The sequence below is a fragment of the Mustelus asterias genome, chromosome 23 (genome assembly GCF_964213995.1).
Source record: "Mustelus asterias chromosome 23, sMusAst1.hap1.1, whole genome shotgun sequence".
In the NCBI taxonomy this organism is placed as follows: domain Eukaryota; kingdom Metazoa; phylum Chordata; class Chondrichthyes; order Carcharhiniformes; family Triakidae; genus Mustelus; species Mustelus asterias.
In genome coordinates this window covers 12,253,656-12,276,413 of record NC_135823.1, presented here as the reverse complement: position 1 = coordinate 12,276,413, position 22,758 = coordinate 12,253,656, and the positions used below count along the sequence as shown (strand labels likewise).

Here is a 22,758-nt window from a genome sequence, read left to right as displayed (position 1 = left end):
TCAGGTAGACAGGTCTCCAGGGCCTGATGGGATATACCCCAGAAAACTGAGAGGCAAGGGAGGAAATTGCTTGGGCCTTGAGAGAAATCTTTATATCCTCAATGGCTACTGGGGAGGTCCCAGAGAATTGGAGAATAGCCAATGTTGTTCCTTTGTTTAAGAAGGGTAGGAAGAATAATCCAGGCAATTACAGGCCGATGAGCCTCACGTCAGTGGTAGGGAAATTATTGAAGAGGATTCTTCGAGACAGGATTTGCTCCCACTTGGAAATAAGAGAATGTATTATTGAGAGGCAACATGGCTTTGTGAAGGGGAGATCGTGCATCTCTAACTTGATCGTGTTTTTCGAGGAAGTGATGAAGATGATTGATGAGGGTAGGGCAATGGATGTTGTCTACATAGACTTCAGTAAGGCCTTTGACAAGGTCTCTCATGGTAGACTGGTGCAGAAGGTGAAGTCGTATGGGATCAGAGGTGAGCTGGCAAGGTGGATACCGAACTGGCTTGGTCACAGAAGGCAGAGGGTAGCAGTCAAAGCGTTCATTTCTGAATGGAGGTCAGTGACAAGCGGCATTCCTCAGGCATAAGTGCTGGGACCTTTGCTGTTTGTAATATATAGAAATAATTTGGAGGAAAATGTAACTGGTTTGATTAGTAAGTTTGCGTATGACATAACGGATAGCAGATTTGCAGATAGCGATGAGGACCCTCAGAGGATACAGCAGGATATAGATCGGTTGCAGACTTGGGTGGAGAGCTGACAGATGGAGTTTAATCTTGACAAATGTGAGGTAATGCATTTTGGAAGGTCTAATGCAGATAGAAAATATACAGTAAATGGCAGAACCCTTGAGAGTATTGATAGTATTGTCAAAGACCTTACTGAAGTCCACGTAGACAACATCCACTGCCCTACCCTCATCAATCATCTTCGTCACTTCCTCGAAAAACACGATCAAGTTAGAGAGGCACGATCTCCCCTTCACAAAACCATGTTACCTCTCACTAATGCATTCTCTTATTTTCAAGTGGGAATAAATCTCGAAGAATCCTCTCCAATAATTTCCCTACCACAGATAGGCAGAGGGATCTGGGCGTACAAGTACACAGGTCACTGAAAGTGGCAATGCAGGTGGAGAAGGTAGTCAAACAGGCATACAGCATGCTGGCCTTCATTGAGTTGAAAAATTGGCAAGTCAAGTTGCAGCTTTATAGAACCTTAGTAATGCCGCACTTTGAATATAGTGTTCAATCCTGGACACCACACTACCAGAAGGATGTGGAAGCTTTGGAGAGGGTACAGAAAAGATTTACCAGGATGTTGCCTGGTATGGAGGACATTAGCTATGAGGAGAGGTTGGAGAATCTTGGTTTGTTCTCACTTGAACGACGGAGGTTGAGGAGCAACCTGATAGAAGTCTGCAAGATTATGAGGGGCATGGACAGTGTGGATTGTCAGAAGCTTTTTCCCAGGGTGGAAGAGTCAATTACTCGGGGGCATAGGTTTAAAGTACGAGGGGCAAGGTTTAAAGGAGATGTACGAGGCAAGTTTTTTGTACAGAGGGTGATGGGTGCCTGGAGCTCGCTGCAGGGGGATACACTGGAAGCAGAAATGATAGTGACTTTTAAAGGGTATCTTGACAAATACATGAATAGGATGCGAATAGAGGGCTATGGTCCCCGGAAGTCCAAAGATGTGCGGGTTAGGTTGATTGGCCAGGTTAAAAATTGCCCCTTAGAGTCCTGGGATGTGTGGATTAGCGGGTAAAATATGTGGGGGTAGGGCCTGGGTGGGATTGTGGTCGGTGCAGACTCGATGGGCCGAATGGCCTCCTTCTGCACTGTAGGGTTTCTATGATTTCTATGAAGAGTAGGGAGGCTTGGAGGGCCGGAGGGCCTGTTCCTGTGCTGTAATTTTTTTGTTCTTTGTTCTAATCACTAGACTACCAGGGAAGATATTGGCACGTAATTTAATCTGACCTATCCATTCAAACATGACGCCTTTCAAAACACCCTGGACATACCTGCCCACAATTACCTCTTAGAACCATAGAGTCACAGAGGTTCACTGCATGGAAACAGGCCCTTCGGCCCAACTTGTCCATGCCACCCTTTTTTTTATACCCCTAAGCTAATCCCAATTGCCAGTATTTGGCCCATATCCCTCTATACCCATGTTACCCATGTAACTGTCTAAGTGCTTTTTAAAAGACAAAATTGTACCCGCCTCTACTACTATCTCTGGCAGCTTGTTCCAGACACTCACCACCCTCTGTGTGAAAAAATTGGCCCTCCGGATACTTTTGTGCTTCTCCCCTCTCACGTTAAACTTATGCCCTCTAGTTTTAGACTCCCCTACATTTGGGAAAAGATATTGACTATCCAGCTGATCTATGCCCCTCATTATTTTATAGATACCTATTGATGAAAGCAAATTACTGCGGGTGCTGGAATTTAAGGAAAGAAAAACCTAAAATACTGGAAATTCTGAACAGGCATGGCGGCATCTGTGGAGAGAGAATAAAGCCAATATTTCTAATCTGTATGCGCCATTGTTAGAGCAGATGACAGAAAGAGAGGACGAGATTTATACTATAAGAATGGGGGTGTGCGGGTGGGGAGGTGGGTAAGAGGAGACAAAGTTGTCATAGAAAAAATCAAAAGGAATGTAAATGGTGGCGATAAAAGCAAAATACTTCGTATGTTGCAATCTGAAACCAAAACAGAAAATGCTGGAAAATCTCAGAAGGTCTGACAGAAACGGTGGAGAGAGAACAGTGCTAACGTTTCGAGTCTGGATGACCCTTCGCCACAGGTCTGTGGCTCGTCAGTTGATGAGGGTATTGAACGCTGAGAGGGAGAGGTTTTTGGAATCTAATGGAATGAAACGCCAGCAGGATATGTTTGGAAATTGGTGTTGAGTCTGGGGATTCGCCATGATCTTCTTAGGTTGTGGAGGAGGCTCAATGGGTCGTGTGACCAAATCTTACTCCATGAGCCCTGTTCGCTGGCAATACCAGATGGCAGCGATCGCTTCCGCTGAAAGCGTTGATGAGTGTTCTGAGGTATTAAATTCGAAGCAACAGCATTTGTGGGGGAAAGTGATCGAATCCCTACACTGTCAGATGTTCCGTTGATTTGCTTTAAACGCCATGAATACCTTTTCTCGAACATGTTATCACGAAAATTTAATTTAGTAGGAAGTACCATTATTCCACTGCCTTTGACTTGCCAGCAACGCTATCAGAGGAAGCAATTCGGTGTCATATCTGGTACTGCCAAGAAGCAGATTCAATGGAGTAAGACAAGGTCATATATTCCAATGCCCATTTAATAAGATCATGGCAAAGTAAAGTCACCATAATCCCAGATGACCATCGTCTGTTTTTAATAATAAAAGAAAAATACTGCAGATGCTGGAAATATGAAATAAAAACAGAAAATGCTGGACAGCTCAGCAGGTCTGGAGAGAAACAGAGTTATCGTTTTAGATCTAAATCATCCTCCTTCGGGGATAATCAATTTAGTTATGTAGCTTCAGATTAAGATGCTATCGAAAGGCAGACGGAACAGTTTAAAAATTGAGGACATTTCTTATTAAGATGAGAAGGGTCGAGGGGCCGAATGGTCCACTTATGACCATATTTTCCATATTCTAATCAGTGCGACCAAGACAATGGTTAGAGCGATGTGAATGAGCTGGTGTGGCTGGACGATCTAAGGTATAATTTCAGGTTCCATTGTCTGTGGTGATTCGGCCTCAGTTCCCGCCCCTGCCAAGCTTCCTGCTGGTTTGCTGTTTGAGGCGTGCTTGTTTCTCCTGAGGCCTCTATCACTCTGTGTGCGTGTCAATGTGATTCAGCTCACCGATCATTTTTTCCAACACAAACCTGATTCACTTTAGTTCAGAAGTTCATTTCAAAATGTTTCCGACAAAATAATTCAGATGAAAGATGCCAGAGGAGTTTGTAATGTTTAGAAGGAGGTGCAGTAAAGAAGAAGAAGATGTGAATGATGTTACTGATGATTGAGAGGAATGATTGATTCGGGATTCTGCAGGTCGAGTACCTTCTAAATTTTGAAATCAGAAAACTCTGAGATGCCAGAAGGAAACACTGCAATCGTGGGTGCCCGGCTAGCTCAGTCGGTAGAGCATGAGACTCTTAATCTCAGGGTCGTGGGTTCGAGCCCCACGTTGGGCGTCATATTTTTTAAATTTTGCTTTCCTTCTTCTCCATCCCTCCGGCAATGCCACCGCTCAATCTGAGACTTTCTCCATCCCGCTTTGTTAATCTCACAGTTGCTGGTTTCTGAATGAAAACTGCCTCCGCTCCGCTGGAAGTCGAATGCTTAATTCGGCGACAAGTCCTTTTTAGAATTTTGCACCAGATTTGGACCCAGATCTGGGAAATACATGTGTCATTGGAAACAATAAAATCTACCCCAATATTAGCCAGGTTTTTCCTTGTATTATCATCTGTACCGTCAGAGCTTTGCAGCCTCTCTCGCGGTACTTTTCCACTTCTTGCTCTGCTGAACATGACATTTCCAACTCAATCGCAAAACAGTATATGGTACTGACCACTAATTAATTAATGGCTATTGCAGAACAATAAATCTGCTTTCCCTGACCGGGAATCGAACCCGGGCCGCGGCGGTGAAAGCGCCGAATCCTAACCACTAGACCACCAGGGAAGTTGCTACCAAAAGCATCAAAAAGCTAATTGATACATGAAAACTTTGCATTTTATTTTCACTTCAGACTTGTTTTTTCACCAGAAACAAGCTTCTCCTTCAAATTGTCATGTTTGGATTGAGCAAAATTGACTTCTTAGCCAATGGAAACGCCGATGCTGTTAACTGGAATATGAAATTGCTAGTGAGGCGGAACAGTCCCACAAGCCGCTCATGCGCAACTTTCAATTTCCAAACCTCACCAACCTCATCACTGCAACTCCTGTGAAATTACGAGGCAACACACGGCAGACATCCATCACTCTAAACGACTGACACAAATCAAACTCTCAACACTGGTGTATCAAATCTCTTTCTGTTTCTGTCGTTTTCATTTCTTTCTGTCGTCAGTAAATTTAGCAATCATACTTTCATCTTCTACATAATTGTAAAACGTTGAGGTCCCAGCACCAATCCCTGTGGCACATCATTCGTCGCATACTGCCGACCAGATAATTCCACAATGAAAGCAACTCTCTTTCCTGTTAGCTCTCCAATCCAGGTCAATACATTACACCCTGCACAATGAAATTTTATTTTCTGCAGTAACCTTTGATACCTTCTGGAAATCTAGGTACAGTACATCCGCCGGGTCCCCTTGATCCACAGCTCATTTGACTCCTTCAAAGAACTTGTGGTGTGGTCTCATTCTGTGGTGTAATCATTGTGATTCTCTGTTTCCCTCACCCGAATCCATAGGCCGCAAAGTGTTTTCCTATTTAATCTCTCCTGACTTCCACCCTATCAGAGCCTTTTAATACTCAAAGCCCTTTCCTGATGTTATGTTTTCTCCCTCCCTTCATTTAAAACTTCTCACATTTCTTAGCTTTCCCTGTGTTAATGAAAGGTCGCGGGTTTACAGATGAGCTTTGTTTCCCTGTGCACATACGCTGCCCGACTTCTGAGTCTTTTCAGCATTTTCAAACTTCCCTGCAGATGTCAGATCGGTTTTGAGGTAATGAAACTATCTTTTCTTAAAGTGGATTTGTACGGTGAATCATTGGTCTAGGGTGATGATTCTCGCTTTGGTTGTTACAAACCGTGAGTTTGCGAGAGGTCCCGGGTTCAAATTCCCGGTTGCTCGTGTTTCCTATTTCTATTGGCCAAGTCGTGAGTTTTGTCAGTTTTTTTCTCGTGCACACGGCGGGCTTCGTTTAGATGAGTTTTGGTTTGAGACCCTGAGCGTTGGAATTCTGCAGCCCAGAGGTCCGTGGATCTTCAGTCGATGAGGATATTGAAAGCTGAGGTGGAGAGACATTTGGACTCTGAGGCAATGGAGGGTTGTCGGGATTGGGTGGGAAATATTTGCGGCTGTGAATGCACTATAATCTTATTCAGTTGTGGAGGAGGCTCAATGGGACATTTGGCCCAATTGATTCTGTTCACTGGTAATTGCAGAAATACAGTAAGAGTTTTAACAACACCAGGTTAAAGTCCAACAGGCTTATTTGGTAGCAAATGCCATTAGCCTTCGGAGCGCTGCTCCTTCGTCAGATGGAGTGGATATCTGCTCTCAAACAGGGCATACAGAGACCCAAAATCAAGTTACTGAATACTGATTAGAATGCGAATCAATTGCAGAAATGACAGCAATGTTTTTTTCTGCTGGTATAGTTGACGAGTGGTGCATGGCAACGAATTCAGGTTTTGTGGAGCTACGGGATCAAATCCCACTGCTTTTAAAATTTCAATTGATTTATTTTAAACTACATGGAATACCTTTGGTCGGACATGTCATGGCTCGGATTTAATGCAGTAGAATGTATCATTATTTATTATGACAGGAGGAACCAGCAGAGGAAATATAAATATAAGTTGCTGTGGACAATTCACAGGACTGTGAAAAGGGATGGAATTTTCTCCCTGCTCATCAACCTGGCACCAGTATCGCTCCTGTGTTAGATCAGGAAATAATTCCAGCTCCTCTTTATTCCTGTGCTGCCCGAGAGTAATACATCTTTATCCCTTGACTGGGAATCGAACCTGAACCACGGCAGTAAGAGCGCCAAATCCTAACGAATAGACGACCAGGAAAGACGTCTGCAAACACCTAAACCTCACCCATCAATGCTAACTTTGCACGTTGTTTCAGTTTGGCTTTTTTAAATGAGTTTTTCGGACAAAATGCTATGTTTAGATGGAACTCAGGTGACTCCTTCAGCCAATGATGAGATTGCTGTTAATACATCGACAGAAGGTGAAATAGTCCCATAAGCTGCTCATGTGTAACTTTCAATCTGCAAACCACCACAACCTCATCACTGCAAGTCTTGTGAAACTACGAGGCAACACACGGCAGACATCTATCACTCTAAACGACTGACACAAATCAAACTCTAAACTGCTATATCACATCTCTTTCTGCTTCAGTCGCTGCCTCTCCTCCAGCTCCCTCTGGCCGTCCAGCTCCCAGGATCGATTAGCTGCTTGATGCAAACACAGAGAGTTGCTGAACCCGAGTTTTACCTGGAAAGGAGGAATAGGGAGTGCAGGACACAAGGTGTTGGGAAGAGATGGAGTTTACGGATGGCAGGGTAAACAGACACCAGGATCTAATCTCCCTGATTCACCCAGATTCTGATTAGAAGGAATTTGCCCAACGTCAATTATCCACAGTCACATTCTCCTTCCAGTCTTGAGCACGGAGATAAACTTTGTCATCTTTGAAGTCTTGCTGCAGTTGCTCAGGGTTTTGTTGAGATCTCATTTGGAATACTGTGTGCAATTCAGGGGTTCCACATTTAAAACAGGATATACTTCTACTGGAGACAGTACAACAAAGCTTCACCAGATTACTGTCTGGTATGAAGCGGCGGTTCTATGATGAGAGGCTGGGTAAATTGGGCTGAAATTCTATGGAGTTGAGCAGAATGAAAGGCGATCTCATTGAAAGCTGAACAATACTGAATGGATTTAATTGGGTGGATTCTGAGATATAATTTTCACTCTCGGAGCATCTAAACGATGGGGATATCATTTCAGGATAAAGGGCTGATCACAGAATCACAGAATACGATAGTGCAGAAGAGGCCCTTCGGCCCATCGTATCTGCACCGACGCTAAAAGGCCCTGACCAGCGCACCTAATCCCACTTGCCAGCACTTGGCCCAAAGCCTTGAATGTTGTGGCGTGCCAAGTACTCATTCAGGTATTTTTAAAGGATCTGAGGCACCCCGCTCCACCACCCTCCCAGGCAGTGCATTCCAGGCCGGCACCACCCTCTGACTAAACAAGTTTTCCTCAATTCTCCCTATACGTCCCACCCTTCACTTCTAACTTGTGTCCCCTAGAGTAACTGACCCTTCAACTAAGGGGATCAGCTGCTCCCTATGCACCCTTCCATGCCCCTCATAATCTTGAACACCTCAATCTGGTCGCTACTCAGTGTTCTCTGCTCCAGTGAAATGAACCTACGCCTATCCAACTTTTCTTCATAATTTAAATGTTCCATCCCAGGCAACATCCTGGTGAACGTCTTCTGCACCCACTCCAGTGTGATCACATCCTTCCGATAATGTGCCGACCAGAATATGACACAGCATGTGGACAAGCCTACAAGAGGAGAGGCTGCACTTGATCTGATACTGACCAATGAGCCTGGACAGGTGTCAGATCTCTCAGTGGGAGAGCATCTTGGGGATAGCGATCATAACTCTATCTCCTTTATGCTTGCATTGGAAAAAGAGAGGATCAGGCAAGCTAGGAAAGCGTTTATATGGAGTAAGGGGAAATATGAAGACATAAGGCAGCAAATTAGAGGAGTAAATTGGAAGGAGGTATTCTCAGGGAAATCTACTGAAGAGAGGTGGCAGTTTTTCAAGGAATGTCTGTCTAGGGTTCTACAGGACAATGTTCCAAGCAGACAGGGAGGAGTTGGTAGGTTAAAGGAACCATGGTGCACGAAAGCTGTGCGGGACCTAGTCGAGAAGAAAAGGAAAGCGTACAAAAGGTTCAGAGAGTTTGGCGAAGATAGGGATCTAGATGAGTATACGGCTTGTAGGAAGAGACTAAAGAAGGAAATTAGGAGAGCCAGAAGGGGTCACGAGAAGGCCTTGGCAAGTAGAATTAAGGAAAACCCTAAGGCGTTCTATAAATATGTGAAGAGCAAAAGGATGAGACATGAAGGAATAGGGCCTACAAAAGGTGAAGGCGGGAAAATCAGTACGGAACCAGTAGAAATGGCAGAGGTGCTTAATGAGTATTTTGCCTCGGTTTTCACAGAGGAGAAGGACATGGGTGGATGTACTGTGGGCTTGCGGTGGACTGAAAAGATTGAGTATGTGGACTTTAACAAAGAGGTTGTGCTGGAATCTTTGAATGGCATCAAGATAGATAAGTCGCTGGGTCCAGATGGGATGTACCCCAGGTTACTGTGGGAGATGAGGGACGAGATTGCAGAGCCTCTGACGATGATCTTTGCACCGTCGATGGAGACGGGAGAGGTGCCGGAGGATTGGAGGATTGCGGATGTGGTTCCTATTTTCAAGAAGGGGAATAGGGATAGCCCAGGAAATTACCGACCGGTGAGTCTAACCTCAGTGGTTGGTAAGCTGATGGAGAAGATCCTGAGGGACAAGATTTATGAGCATTTGGAGATGTTTAGTATGCTGAAGAATACTCAGCATGGCTTTGTCAAAGGCAGATCGTGCCTTATGAGCCTGGTGGAGTTCTTCGAAAATGTGACTAAACACATTGACAAAGGGAAAGCGGTAGATGTGGTTTATATGGATTTTAGCAAGGTGTTTGATAAGGTCCCCCATGCAAGGCTTCTAGAAAAAGTGAGAGGGCATGGGATCCAAGGGGCTGCTGCCCTGTGGATCCAGAACTGGCTTGCCCAAAAGGAGGCAGAGAGTGTGTATAGATGTATTTTTTTCTAAATGGAGGTCAGTCACCAGTGGTGTGCCCCAGGGATCTGTTCTGGGACCCTTGCTGTTTGTCATTTTCACAAATGACCTGGATGAGGAAGTGGAGGGATGGGTTGGTAAGTTTGCCGACAACACGAAGGTTGGTGGGGTTGTGGATAGTCTGGAGGGATGTCAGAAGTTACAGAGGGACATAGATAGGATGCAAGACTGGGCGGAGAAGTGGCAGACGAACTTCAACCCAGATAAATGCGTAGTGGTCCATTTTGGCAGGTCAAATGGGATGAAGGAGTACAATATAAAGGGAAAGACTCTTACTACTGTAGAGGATCAGAAGGACCTTGGGGTCTGGGTCCATAGGACTCTAAAATCGGCCCCACAGGTGGAGGAGGTGGTTAAGAAGGCGTTATGGTGTGCTGGCCTTTATCAATCGAGGGATTGAGTTTAGGAGTCCGGGGATAATGATGCAGCCATATAAGACCCTCGTCAGACCCCACTTCGAGTACTGTGCTCAGTTCTGGTCGCCTCATTACAGGAAGGATGTGAAAAAGATTGAAAGAGTGCAGAGGAGATTTACAAGGATGTTGCCTGGATTGAGTGGCATGCCTTATGAGAATAGGCTGAGGGAGCTCGGTCTTTTCTCCTTGGAGAGACGTAGGATGAGAGGAGACCTAATAGAGGTATATAAGATGTTGAGGGGCATAGATCGGGTGGACTCTCAGAGGCTTTTTCCCAGGGTGGAAACGGCTGCTACGAGAGGACACAGGTTTAAGGTGCTGAGGTGTAGGTACAGGGGAAATATTAGGGGGAAGTTTTCATGCCACTGATCGGCCTCTGATATTCGGGTAAGCGTTCTCCAAGGTGGCCTTCACGACACCCGACGGCGCAGAGTCGCTGAGCAGAAACTGGTAGCCAAGTTCTGTACACATGAGGACGGCCTCAACCGGGATATTGGGTTCATGTCACACTATCTGTAATCCCCACAGCTTGCCTGGACTTGCAGAATTACACTGGCTGTCCTGTTTGGAGACAATACACATCTCTTTGACCTGTCTTGGTGCTCTCTCCACTCACATTGTTTGTACCTTTAAGACTTGATTAGCTGTAAGTATTCGCATTCCAACCATTATTCTGTAAATTGAGTTTGTGTCTTTATATGCCCTGTTTGTGAACAGAATTCCCACTCACCTGACGAAGGAGCAGCGCTCCGAAAGCTTGTGGCTTTTGCTACCAAATAAACCTGTTGGACTTTAACCTGGTGTTGTTAAACTTCTTACTATGTTTACCCCAGTCCAATGCCGGCATCTCCACATCATGGTTTTGAAACACCAACCACTCGGATCACAGCGCTGACCATTTGCGCCACAGAGACTACGATAGCCACAGCTAAAGATACCCTAAACTAGGGCGCCAGTGAGTTCGCTACAGATCCCATCCCAATTCTATTTCTGCAAAACCTGCTCTTGATCTACAGCGTGACCACACCGTTTACAATCCTATCCAAATCCTTTTGGTTATTTTGATCGGTGTTGCTGTGGTGTTGTTGTTCTTCCCTTTCCCCTCCAGGCATGCAGGTGAAACGAATCCATGTCTCTTATCACAGAGAGAACTGAATGCAATGGGAGGGAAGAGAGTTGACCACCAGAAGCCCAGGTCTCGAATACTTTCCATTCAATCACCAATAACATCATCCACAGCTCCTTGCAAACATTGTGATTCATTTTCCTCAGGATTTGTTCCTGGATTTAATGTTTTCCTGCTTTGTGTTCTCATTTTGAAATGAGATTCGCTTCAATGTCCAATGCAAATGGAATTGCAAACCGGACGGCCAAACAGTAGGAAACAAGTCACTAACACAAATCCAATTGAAGAAGGGAAAAAGGGTTAATGTTTTGTTTGTACTCAACGTATTTTGTACCTAAAAGGTTGAACTTTGTACCTGGAATGTATCACAAACATAACCCTTCCTTATGGCTAGTCTCCCCTTTGTTTATATTGCTCCTGGTAGTAGCACAAGCCATTTGTTCTTGGTTTCATCTTTTACTTTTAGTAGTATAAGCCATTTGTTCATGTCTTTCATCTTTAACCTTTAGTAGTATAAGCCATTTGTTCATGGTTCCCTCGCTTGTTTATATCATTCTGATAAAACAGACAGTTAAATATAGATGTTGGGTTGTAAGTCTTTCTTTCCCATAGGCTTGTCTATGATTTAAACAAAGGAAGCAGCTACCAAATAGTAGGGTGCGAGAATGGCCGTTTGACGGAGGACTCCCACTGGGACAGCTGCAATCGCACACAGTCACTTCAAAGGCAAAGCCGCGGGAAGAGCGGGGACCAGAGGTTGCAACTTGACTACAACTACCAGGAGAATTGTGCTTTATGACCCAAGGATACCTGATAGTCTCTAACCATGATCCAGAGACTATCAGAAGCTGTTAAAGGAACTATAATTTATGATCAAGGACTGTTAACTGGACTTTCCTTTATGGCTTGTATTGGGAACCCTGATGTATAAATGTCCATGCTTCTTGTGTTCAGAGAGAACTTTGGCTTCCGCTTTCAAGGGGTCAGGTTCTCCCTCAAGCTTGTGAGAATAAAGCCTTACTGTATTTTGACTCATACCAGCCTCAGAGATATTTTTACTGACTTCACCATGATGCTCATTTTCAGATTCACAACACACAGCTTTTCAATCAAATGAATGCATTTGTCACTGAACAGTTTTGGAAAGTTGGTGTGACTTTGATTTGCGACTCACTCACTGTTATTGTGTAAATTCTGCTGGGAGGTTTAGTGAACGGGATATAATCTACCTGCATTTTCCTGAGCCTGTGCTCGGTGTGTGGGAGGTGTGACCCGTGTTGGAGTATTTTTTGTCCCAGGGATGGGCAGTAACCCGCTGATTGAAGCTGCAGTCGCCACTTTCTGCTGGCAGCGGGTGATTGGAGAGGGCGGGATAAAATCCTGCTTCTTGTCCCTGTCTCACTCACTGTGGAGCCGGGGAAGAGGGAATGATTGAAGAGATTGTTTCCCCATCTGAAATGTGACTTCGAGTAACTGTTAACGGAAGAGACGCTGCTGCAGCATTTCACAATCTGACGCAAAACAATGGGACATCGTGTTCCAGTGGCGAAATCCGTTGGCGCGCGGTACTTATGCAGCATTGCAGCAGCGGGCTATGCCGATGTTGTGAGCTCAAGCCTCACCTGGAGAAGATGTTTTAGGTGAGACGATGGCCGAGTGGTATTATCGCTAAACCAGCTCGGGAACCGCCTCGGCAGGTGGTGGAATTTGAATTCATGAAATAAAATCTGGAATTAAGGATCCACTGATTATTAATCCATGAAACCATTGTCGATTGTAAGGAAAAAAAACATCTGGTTCACTAATGTCTTTTAGAGCAGGAAATCTGCAGTCCTAACCTGGTCTGGCCTACATGTGACTCCAGAGCCACAGCAACGTGGTTGACTCTCAACTGGGTTGAGCAACAAGTGCCGGCCAGCGATGCCCATGTTGCACGAATGAACAAAATAAAAAAGCCTGAATGTGCAGGTTTGAGAGAAACTTTCTAAACAGTGAGAACTGGAAACGGGCGTCAGTGAAAGATATTCTGTTGGGTTTGAGTGTGTGCAGAACTGTGGAGGGATGAGGAAGTGTAAAATATAGTGAAAAAGACTGTAATCAGTTCATCTTCTACAATAAATTATTCATCCTCACTCTGATTGTAAAACAACGTATAGATTCTTCTGCTGTGGAGATGCCAGCTTTGGACTGGGGTAGGCACATAAGAAGTCTCACAACACCAGGTTAAAGTCCAACAGATTTATTTGGTAGCACGAGATTTCGGAGCGCTGATCCTTCATCGGGTGAAGGGACAGCGCTCACCTGATGAAGGGGCAGCGCTCCGAAATCTGGTGCTACCAAATAAACCTGTTGGAATTTAACCTGGTGTTGTGAGATTCTTCTGCAGTCACGACTTTCTGCTGGCAGGAGATTGGAGAGTGCGGGGTAAAATTCTGCTGCTTGTCCCTGTCTCACTCACTGTGGAGCCGGGGAAGAGAGAATCATTGATGGGTTTGTTTCTCCGTATGAAATGTGGCTCAGCGTGACTGTTTTTAACGGAGGTGGTGCTGCTGGAGCTTTTAATAATCTGACACAAATCTACAGCAATCAGCCGGAATGTGCATGTTTGAGCGAAGCTTTCTGAACCGTCAGAGGTGGAAACGGGAGTCAGTGAAAAATATTCGTCGGGCTTGAATGTGTACAGAGCTGTGGAGGGGGAGGGGAAATGCAACAGTGCAAAATACTGTATTCAGTTAGTATTCAAAAATAAACGTGAACGTTTGTTTTTTTTTCTCCTCACTCTGAGGTTAAAAGAATGTACAAATGTTTCCGCCCGCTTTCGAACCGGGTACCTTTCGTGTGTTAAGTGCATGTGACAATCACTACACTACAGAAGCAATGCTTTAATCCTGGAACCGGCTAGAATGTCGAACTGTGCAGTGTGATTTTATTCAGAACCATGTTTTATCTGTTTCTGAAGTGTGATATTTAATGCAGTCACCGAACATGTGAAAGGTCTCTTGTTTGAAATGGGACAATAACAGTGTTCAAACTTACTCATCAGTGTGAGGAAAAGTTACCTCATCCCCGTTAGTTGTTAACTATTGACAGAAAACATTATCTCACAGTCTAACTGCATTTACACGTCTTAAGTATTAAATGATATTCTGCAAAATGATCAGTTATTGCGACAGAGACAAAAATTGGCACAAATGTCATTTGCTGATTCTAATTTGAAATCAATTTCTCTGCCGCAAGAATAAGGGTTTCAGCCGAATTGTACTTCCACAAAACAGGTTCTGAAGTTCAATCAGACTGCACGGTTTGACCTTCTAGACTAGTCGCTTTTATCCTGAGCGGGCTTTGGGTTTTGAAGGGGTTATCACATTCAGTTTATATTTGCGCAGGTTTTAGGTGCTAACCGGGGCAGAATCATTGTCAAAACTCACTGCTCTGAAGTTTCCGAATTCAAGTTCATTGTTGAATGTGAACTGAGTTGGGTATCAATCAAAATGTTGAATACTTACTCTTCATCGTTTCTTAGAAAATTCACCCAGCAAAGTCGCCAGTGCTTTCTGCTGGCAGGCGATGTTTGGACCGTGTGGGGCTGGAATATTGCTGGTTTTCCCAGTCTCACTCACTGTGGAACTGAAGAAGAGAGAATAATTAGAGGGTTTATTAGAATGGAATAATTAAATGGATTTCTGATGTGGTAGATGCAGACACAAGTTAAGTGAAATAGTCTAAGCCCACCCATTGCAGACACATCCATTTTAACGGGAACCGGCTCTCCTACAACAGGTGCCATCTCCCTTCAAGCCTGTCTGTGTCTTGTCTGTAACCAAGTATTCTGATTGTCCCGAAGCTGATATTAGGTTTGAATTTCAGATGTGCAGTAACGAGAATCCTTTCAACGTCCCCGATCAATTAATTTCTCTGACAACATCAGAGTCAATGTTCCAGCCTCTTAAAGAAGGGAACGGTGCCCTGACTGTCTCTGCTCACTCGAAGAGTTCACTCTTCATTCTCCTCTGATTCCGGTTCCCAAAGAGTTTCTAAAGATTCACAAAGCTGGAGTTTGGGTTTCCCGGTTTGGTTCCTTCTCCATTTTACCCACATGCCAAGTGACAGTATTTCCAAAATCTTCTCCCAATCCTCCGCCTTGCATCATGTCCAGGGGTGAGGAAATGCAGTTTTGTGGGGAAGTTATATTAATGGGGATGGTTCTCTTTAGAGCAAAGATGATGAAACGGAGCTTTCAATATTCTGGGATGGGGACGGGTGATTTGATAGAACAGATCGGGAGAAACTGTTTCCACTGACGAGGGTCATTCGCAAAAGGGCTGGGATTGAAGATAATTAAAGAATCACATGTTTGCATTGATATAGCGCCGTTCTGGACCAGCCCAGCACATGCCACGGTGAAACCAATCATGGGCTTTCTGCAGTGCAGCCATTTTTTAACATGGAACCAATACAAAAAAAAATCACAAAAGAGGGCACTTGGATTTGAACCAATTAGATGTCCCTTCATTCTTCTAAACTCATTCTTCTCATTGGAGGCATCACGCTGTAGTTGGCGGAAATGGTGGAGGATGATCCATTGATTGCAGAGGCTGATGAGTGAAAAGTGAGGAGAAGGAGGACCCTATCATCATTCTGGGAGGGCTGGAAAGATATTGAATATAAGAGCAGGCAGGTTATAATGGAGCTGTAGAAAACACTAGGTAGTCCAGAGCTAGAGCACTGTGGGCACTTCTGGTCACCACACTATAGGAAATAAATGAGTTTACTAGAGAAGGTGCACAGGGGATTAACCAGGATTTTGCCTTGGCTAGAGCATTTCAGCCATCAAGAGAGAAAGGATAGGCTGGGGTTGTTTTCCTTGGAGCAAAGAAAGCTGAGGGGGAAGCTGATTGGGGTGTATGAAATTATGAGGGACATAAGTAGGGTGGAGAGGAAGGGCCCATAGATTCAAGTTAAGGAGCAGGAGGTTTAGAGGAGATGCGAAGAAAAACGTTTCCCCCAGAGGGTGGTGGGAATTTGGAATTCACTGCCTTAAAGGATGATAGAAGCGGAAATACTCACAGCATTTAAGGAGTATTTAAATATGGACTTGAAATGCCTTAATATACAAAGCTACAGACCAAGTGCTGGAAATTGGGCTGAGAATAGATAGGTGCTTGATGTGCAGCGCATACACAATGGGCTGAAGGGCCTTTTTCAGTGCTGTAAGACTCTATGGCCCTATGAGGTTAGAGCAGAGGTGCGGGTGGTTGGTCAGACATTCCCAAAGCGCTGTTTTCGAAGGTGGCATCATCAGAACAGATATGGCGTGGGAACTTGCAGAATGACATGGAGGCTTTACAAGAAACAAGATTGAGGTTAACTCAACCGTTTAAACAATCCTCTGGGGAGCTCCAACACATGCTCCCTGCGAACAAGATATAATTTAATTTCACAAAACTGCACAGGTAAGATTGCCATATTCCCATCCCATAATCCGTACCTTCTCATTCTCATTATGGCAGACAAATAAGTTTCAATTTTCCAATGGAATTTCAGCAAATAACCTAACATTGATAAAGTTAATTCTTTGTAAGAATGCGCAATGCGCAGAATTCAATTCATTTTACTCACCAAAAGTGTGAAGAGATTAGGTTTGATAGACCATCACTTGTCAGGAAACCATTATTAGCTTTTATGCAGTCGTATTCTTGTAACTAATGAGATTTAACTGAGGCGTGATTATTACTATTGAAAGTTTTTCCAAATACGCCGCTACGGTGACTTGTAATAAAGTCAACAGCAGCAATTTTTGAGAGTCTGTTCAGAGACTGTTTATATATGAAAAACTGGAAAATCAAGTGAATATTCGATAGGCAAGCTAGCATCTTGCCGATAATAAAACATTCAGTGTTTAATGGAAGTGTAAGTAGAATTTTATCATTATGGGAATTACTAAATACATTTTTAAATATTCATTTTACTGGATGTGGGCGTCGTTGGCTGATGAAGGAGCAGCGCTCCGAAAGCTCGTAACTCCAAATAAACCTGTTGGCGTTTATCCTGGTGTTGTGAGCCTTCATACTGTGCTCACCCCAGTCCAACGCCGGCATCTCCACATCATTTCTTTGTGTCGTCAGTAAATTTAGCAAACATACTTTCATCTTTTACATAATTGTAAAACGTTGAGGTCCCAGCACCAAACACTGTGGCACATCATTCGTCACATAGCGCCGACCAGATAATTCCCCAATGATGGCAACCCTCTTTCCTGTTAGCTCTCCAATCTCTAATCCAGGCCAATACATTGCACCCTGCACAATGAAGTTTTAATTTCCGCAGTAACCTTTGATGTGACAGTTTATCATATACCTTCTGGAAATCTAGGTTCAGTTCATCCACCTGTTCCCCTTGATCCACATCACTTTAACTCCTCCAAAGAGCTTGAGAATGGTCTCATTCCGTGCTGTAATCATTATGTGACTCTCTGTTTCCTTCACCGAATCCATGGGTGTTACCGTTCAAACTGAGTATTTTTCCACCCTGCTTTGTTAATCTCACAGTTGCTGGTTTCTGAATGAAAACTGCCCCCCACTCCACTGGAATAAGAGAGTATAGTGCTTAATTCAGCGAGAAGTTTTTTAAAAATCATTCAGCACCAGATTTGGACCCAGATCTGAGAAATATTTGTGTCAGTGGAAACAATAAAATCTGCCGCATTATTAGCCAGATTTTACCTTGTATTATCATCTTTAATGTCAGCGCTTTGCAGCCTATCACTGTCCTTTTCCTGTTCTTGATCTGCTGAACATGACACTTCCAACTCAAACGTACATGACATTTCCAACTCAAACGTAAAACAGTACATCTCCCTTATTGGTACTGACCACTAATTAATTAATGGTTGCTGCTCAACAATAAACTAATTTCCCTGACCGGGAATCGAACCCGGGCCGCGGCGGTGAAAGCGCCGAATCCTAACCACTAGACCACCAGGGAAAACGCTGCAAGCGTTATCAAAAAGCTAACTGATACATGAAACCTTTGCCCTTTATTTTCATTTCAGACTTATTTTTTCACCAGAAACAAGTTTCTCCTTCAAATTGTCTTGTTTAGATTGAGCAAAATTGAATTCTTAGCCAATAGAAACACGGATATTGTTAACTGGAACATGAAATTGCTAGTGAGGCGGAATAGTCCCACAAGCCGCTCATGCGCAACTTTCAATTTCCAAACCTCACCAACCTCATCACTGCAACTCCTGTGAAATTACGAGGCAACACACGGCAGACATCCATCACTCTAAATGACTGACACAAATCAAACTCTCAACACTGGTATATCAAATCTCTTTCTGTTTCTGTCGCTTTCATTTCTTTCTGTCGTCAGTAAATTTAGCAATCATACTTTCATCTTTTAAATAATTGTAAAACGTTGAGGTCCCAGCACCCAATGGCTGTGGCACATCATTCGTCACAAGCTGCCGACCAGATAATTCCCCAATGAAAGCAACTCTCTTTCCTGTTAGCTCTCCAATCCAGGTCAATACATTACACCCTGCACAATGAAATTTTATTTTCTGCAGTAACGTTTGATGTGGCAGTTTATCATATACCTTCTGGAAATCTAGGTACAGTACATCCATCGGTTCCCTTTATCCACAGCTCATGTGACGCCTTCAAAGAACTTGTGGAATGATCTCATTCTGTGGTGTAATCATTAACTGATTCTCTGTTTCCCTCACCCGAATCCATAGGCCGCAAAGTGTTTTCCTTTTTAATCTCTCCTGACTTCCACCCTATCAGAGCCTTAGGCTGTTTTAATACTCAAAGCCCTTTCCTGATGTTATGTTTTCTTCCTCCTGAATATCACTTCTTTTAAAACTTCTCACATTTCTAAGCTTTCCCTGTGTTAAATGGAAACTCGTGGGGCTTACAGATAAGCTTTGTTTCCCTGTGCACATACGCTGCCCGACTTCTGGGTCTTTTCAGCATTTTCAAACTTCGTTGCAGATGTCGGGTCGGTTTTGAAGGGCAATAAAAGCATTTTCGTTTGAAACGGCTCATTGGTCTAGGGATATGTTCTCGCTTTGAGTGTTGTAAACAATGCATTTGTGCGAGATCCCGGTTCAAATCCCGAATGAGTCTGCATTTTGCTGGTGTCTCCTTCTTGTATTGGCCAAGTTATGAGACTTGTTAGTTTATTTCCCGTGCACACGGCGGGCTTGGTTTAGATGGGTTTTGGTTTGATAACTTGAGCTCTGGAATTTTGTAGCCCAGAGGTCCGTGGTCTTAAGTCGATGAGGACATTGAAGGCTGAGGTTGAGAGATTTGTGAACACTGAGGCAATGAAGGGATGTCGGGATTGGGTGGGAAATATTTGCGGCTGTGAATCCACTATAATCTTATTCAGTTGTGGATGAGGCTCAATGGGACATTTGGCCCAATCCTACTCCATTGTTTCTGTTCACTGGCAATTGCAGCCATGACAGTAATGTTCTTTCTGCTGGGATAACTGACGAGTGGTCCACGGCAACGAATTCAGGTTCTGTGGAGGCATGGGATCAAATCTCTCTGCTTTTAAACTTTCAATTGATTTAGTTTAAACTTCATGAAATACCTTTGATCGAACATATCATGGCTCAGATTTAATGCAGTAGAATGTATCATTATTTATTTTGCCAGAAAGAGCCAGCAGAGGCAAGGTAAATATAAATTGATGTGGACAATTCACAGGGCTGTGGAACGGAATGGAATTTTCCTCCTGCTGTTCGAACTGGCACCAGTATCGCTCCTCTTTTAGATGAGGAAGGAATTCCAGCTCCCCTAAATTTGTGTGCTGCCCGAGAGTAATAAATCTTCACTCCCTGACAAGGGAATTGAACCTGAAGCAAGACAGTGAGAGCGCCAAATCCTAACTGATACACCACCAGAGAAGACAGCGGCAGATATTTTAACCTCACCGGTCACTGCTAACCTTGCGCTTTGTTTTCAGTTCAGCTTTTTTAAATACACAAAACGAGTTTTTCGGACAAAATGCCATGTTTAAATGGAACTCGAGTGACTCTTTCAGCCAATGACAACATTGCTGTTATCTGGAACATTAGATGTTCAAAGGTGAAATGGTCCCATAAGCTGCTCATGTGTAACTTCCAATTTCCAAAACCCACCAACCCCCACACTGCGGCTCCTTGAAACTTTCAAGGCAACACACGGCAGACATTCATCACTGAAAAGGGACTGATACACATTTAGATTAAAGTCCCTTCTCTCCATCTCAGGATTTTGCAGTTATAAAAATACCATTCTGATGAAACTTCAACTCTGTCCTCATTCCCCTGCTCTTTGACGACTTTCTGTGTATTTTATAGAACAAGGAACAAAGAAAAGTACAGCGGCCCAAAGGACATGAGTGTAGGAGTGGCAGACTCTGAATTTGTCCAATTGCTTTGATGATCTCTCAGCTTGTTTATATGAAATCAGACTGCAGGGTGCAGGAAGAAACTAACCATGCAAACAAGGTAAAGGAAAGCATTCAAATGGGGGGAGAAAAAAAGAACACACTGGTAATGGGGACAGTGTAGGGAGGCGCATTGACACTGTCCACTGCAGCAAAGGTTGAAAGACCAGACAGCTGTGTTGCTTGCCCGGTGCCAAGGTCATGGACATCTGCTCAGAGTTGGAGAGAAATTTGCAATGGAGGGAGTGGTAGGGATTGTCTAGTTATCGTGGTTCACATTGGTACCACATATAGAGGTAGAACTAGGAACTAACTCATGTTAGAGATATTAAAAAAGATATTAAAAAGACAAAAAGATATTAAAAAAGACAAAGCTGATTTATTTGACTTTATCCAATATATAAATCCTTCTAACTGGGTTGGAGTCATTAACATCAGCAAAAACAGACACCAATGAACATGGTTCAATCTGCATGTTGTTGCCTCTTATCTGCCGCACAGTCTGTTTTAACCCTTATATGGTGGACAAATAACTACAAGTAGACGTCTTATTAGTACAACCAATATTTATTTAAACCCACACAATCAATAATCACCCACCCAACCAATGATAAGTTATCTGACAGGAAAATACTAGAATTCAAGTCCAATATAAGACCTTAACGTAACTTTGTGTGACTGGCAAGTACCCAGGCAGATATTGGCCTTTATCTGTGCATTGGTCTCGGTTGTCCTCCACGTAGTCTGGTCCTTTGGTCTGGTCTGGCACTCTGGCTCTGTTCTTCCTTCCTTCTCGGGTGTGGTGGCTCTCCTCGTGCTGGTTGTTACTGGCGATGTTCACTGTTGTTGTAGCTCGTTCGTGGGGTCAGAGAGAGAAAGAGAGAGAGAGAGAGCGAAAGAAAGAGAGAGGAAGAGAGAGATTCCTGGTTGCGCAGCACCCTTTATACCCTGTTGGTCATTGCCAATCAACTGATCAGGACTTGATCACTCTGATCGATAAGAGTCCAATCAGGTGCTGCCACACCAATCTCTGGTTCTGTACCCATGTCAGTAGGCGCTGAAGGCACATAGGTCACATACCTCCCTCCTAAATAAGGGGTCACGGTGTCCTTATGTCTGGTAAACAACCCAGTATGACCAGAAAGTCTCTTTCATCCTGGAGATGAAAGGGTTTCAGCCTGTTTGTCTCTGTCTTTTAAACTGCAGCCTATCATTTTAGTTCTTGCCCAATTGTCCCAGAGGGCTTTACCCTGAAGTTGAACCACTCAGATTGAATGCAGGACTGTGTGCTGTGTCATTTTTGGCTGGAACAACGAGGAGAGACAGTACCAATATAAACAGTCATTGGGGTGAAGGAGTGGAGTTGCTCCTGTAGAGAGCACACACGCGGACACAGGATCAATTTTAGCAGCAGGATTGCAAATATTGAGATTGTATTCCCAGCCCAGGGGATGGACCGATATTTTCTAACTGAAGTTCAATTCCTGTGATGTACTCTTCCCGTCATTCCTCATTGTGACTTTGTCTTTAGTGAAAGTTATTGGAAATGAAGCAATGGGTACAGAGATGATCCACTCATTCCAAATCTCTCACATCAACTTCCCTGAGGGTCCAGTGATCAATATTTGGCACAGTGGCTTCGGGTTTGATACTCAGTCACAGAGTGTTTAATTTTCTTTAATTCTTCATTTAATGAAAACACGCCTCGTAGCATCTGTGAAGGGAGAAACAAGGTTAATCTTCCAGCTGGATGAACTTCTAACACCTGAAGAACTCTGAAGAAGAATCAATCACACAACACTCACCTTTGATCACTTGATCTCTCTGATCAATAAGAGTCCAATCAGGTGCTGCCACACCGGTCTCTGATTGTGTACCCAACGGCCATGTCTGTAGGTGCTGGAGGCACATAGGTCACAAATAAGGGGTCACGGTGCCCTTATGTCTGGTAAACAACCCAGTGTGACCAGAAAGTCTCTGTCATCCTGGAGATGAAAAGGTTGCAACCTGTTTGTCTCTGTCTTTCAAACTGCAGCCTGTCATTTTAGTTCTTGCCTAATTGTCCCAGAGTGCTTTACACTGAAGTTGAACCGCTCAGATTGAATGCAGGACTGTGTGCTGTGTCATTTTTGGC

General features: G+C 43.9%; 4 non-coding genes across 4 annotated transcripts; 2 read left to right on the top strand and 2 right to left on the bottom strand.

Moving 5' to 3' along the window:
* Window positions 1–4,129: 4,129 nt before the first annotated feature.
* On the top strand, window positions 4,130–4,202 carry trnak-cuu (transfer RNA lysine (anticodon CUU)). The gene has a single exon. It is a non-coding gene; the product is annotated as a tRNA-Lys (tRNA).
* Window positions 4,203–4,623: 421 nt separating this feature from the next.
* Window positions 4,624–4,695, bottom strand: trnae-uuc (transfer RNA glutamic acid (anticodon UUC)). The gene has a single exon. It is a non-coding gene; the product is annotated as a tRNA-Glu (tRNA).
* A 12,161-nt stretch (window positions 4,696–16,856) lies between these two features.
* LOC144510974 (U4 spliceosomal RNA) lies at window positions 16,857–16,994 on the top strand. Its single transcript, XR_013500724.1, has one exon. It is a non-coding gene; the product is annotated as a U4 spliceosomal RNA (small nuclear RNA).
* Window positions 16,995–18,092: 1,098 nt separating this feature from the next.
* trnae-uuc (transfer RNA glutamic acid (anticodon UUC)) lies at window positions 18,093–18,164 on the bottom strand. The gene has a single exon. It is a non-coding gene; the product is annotated as a tRNA-Glu (tRNA).
* Between the last annotated feature and the right edge of the window lie 4,594 nt (window positions 18,165–22,758).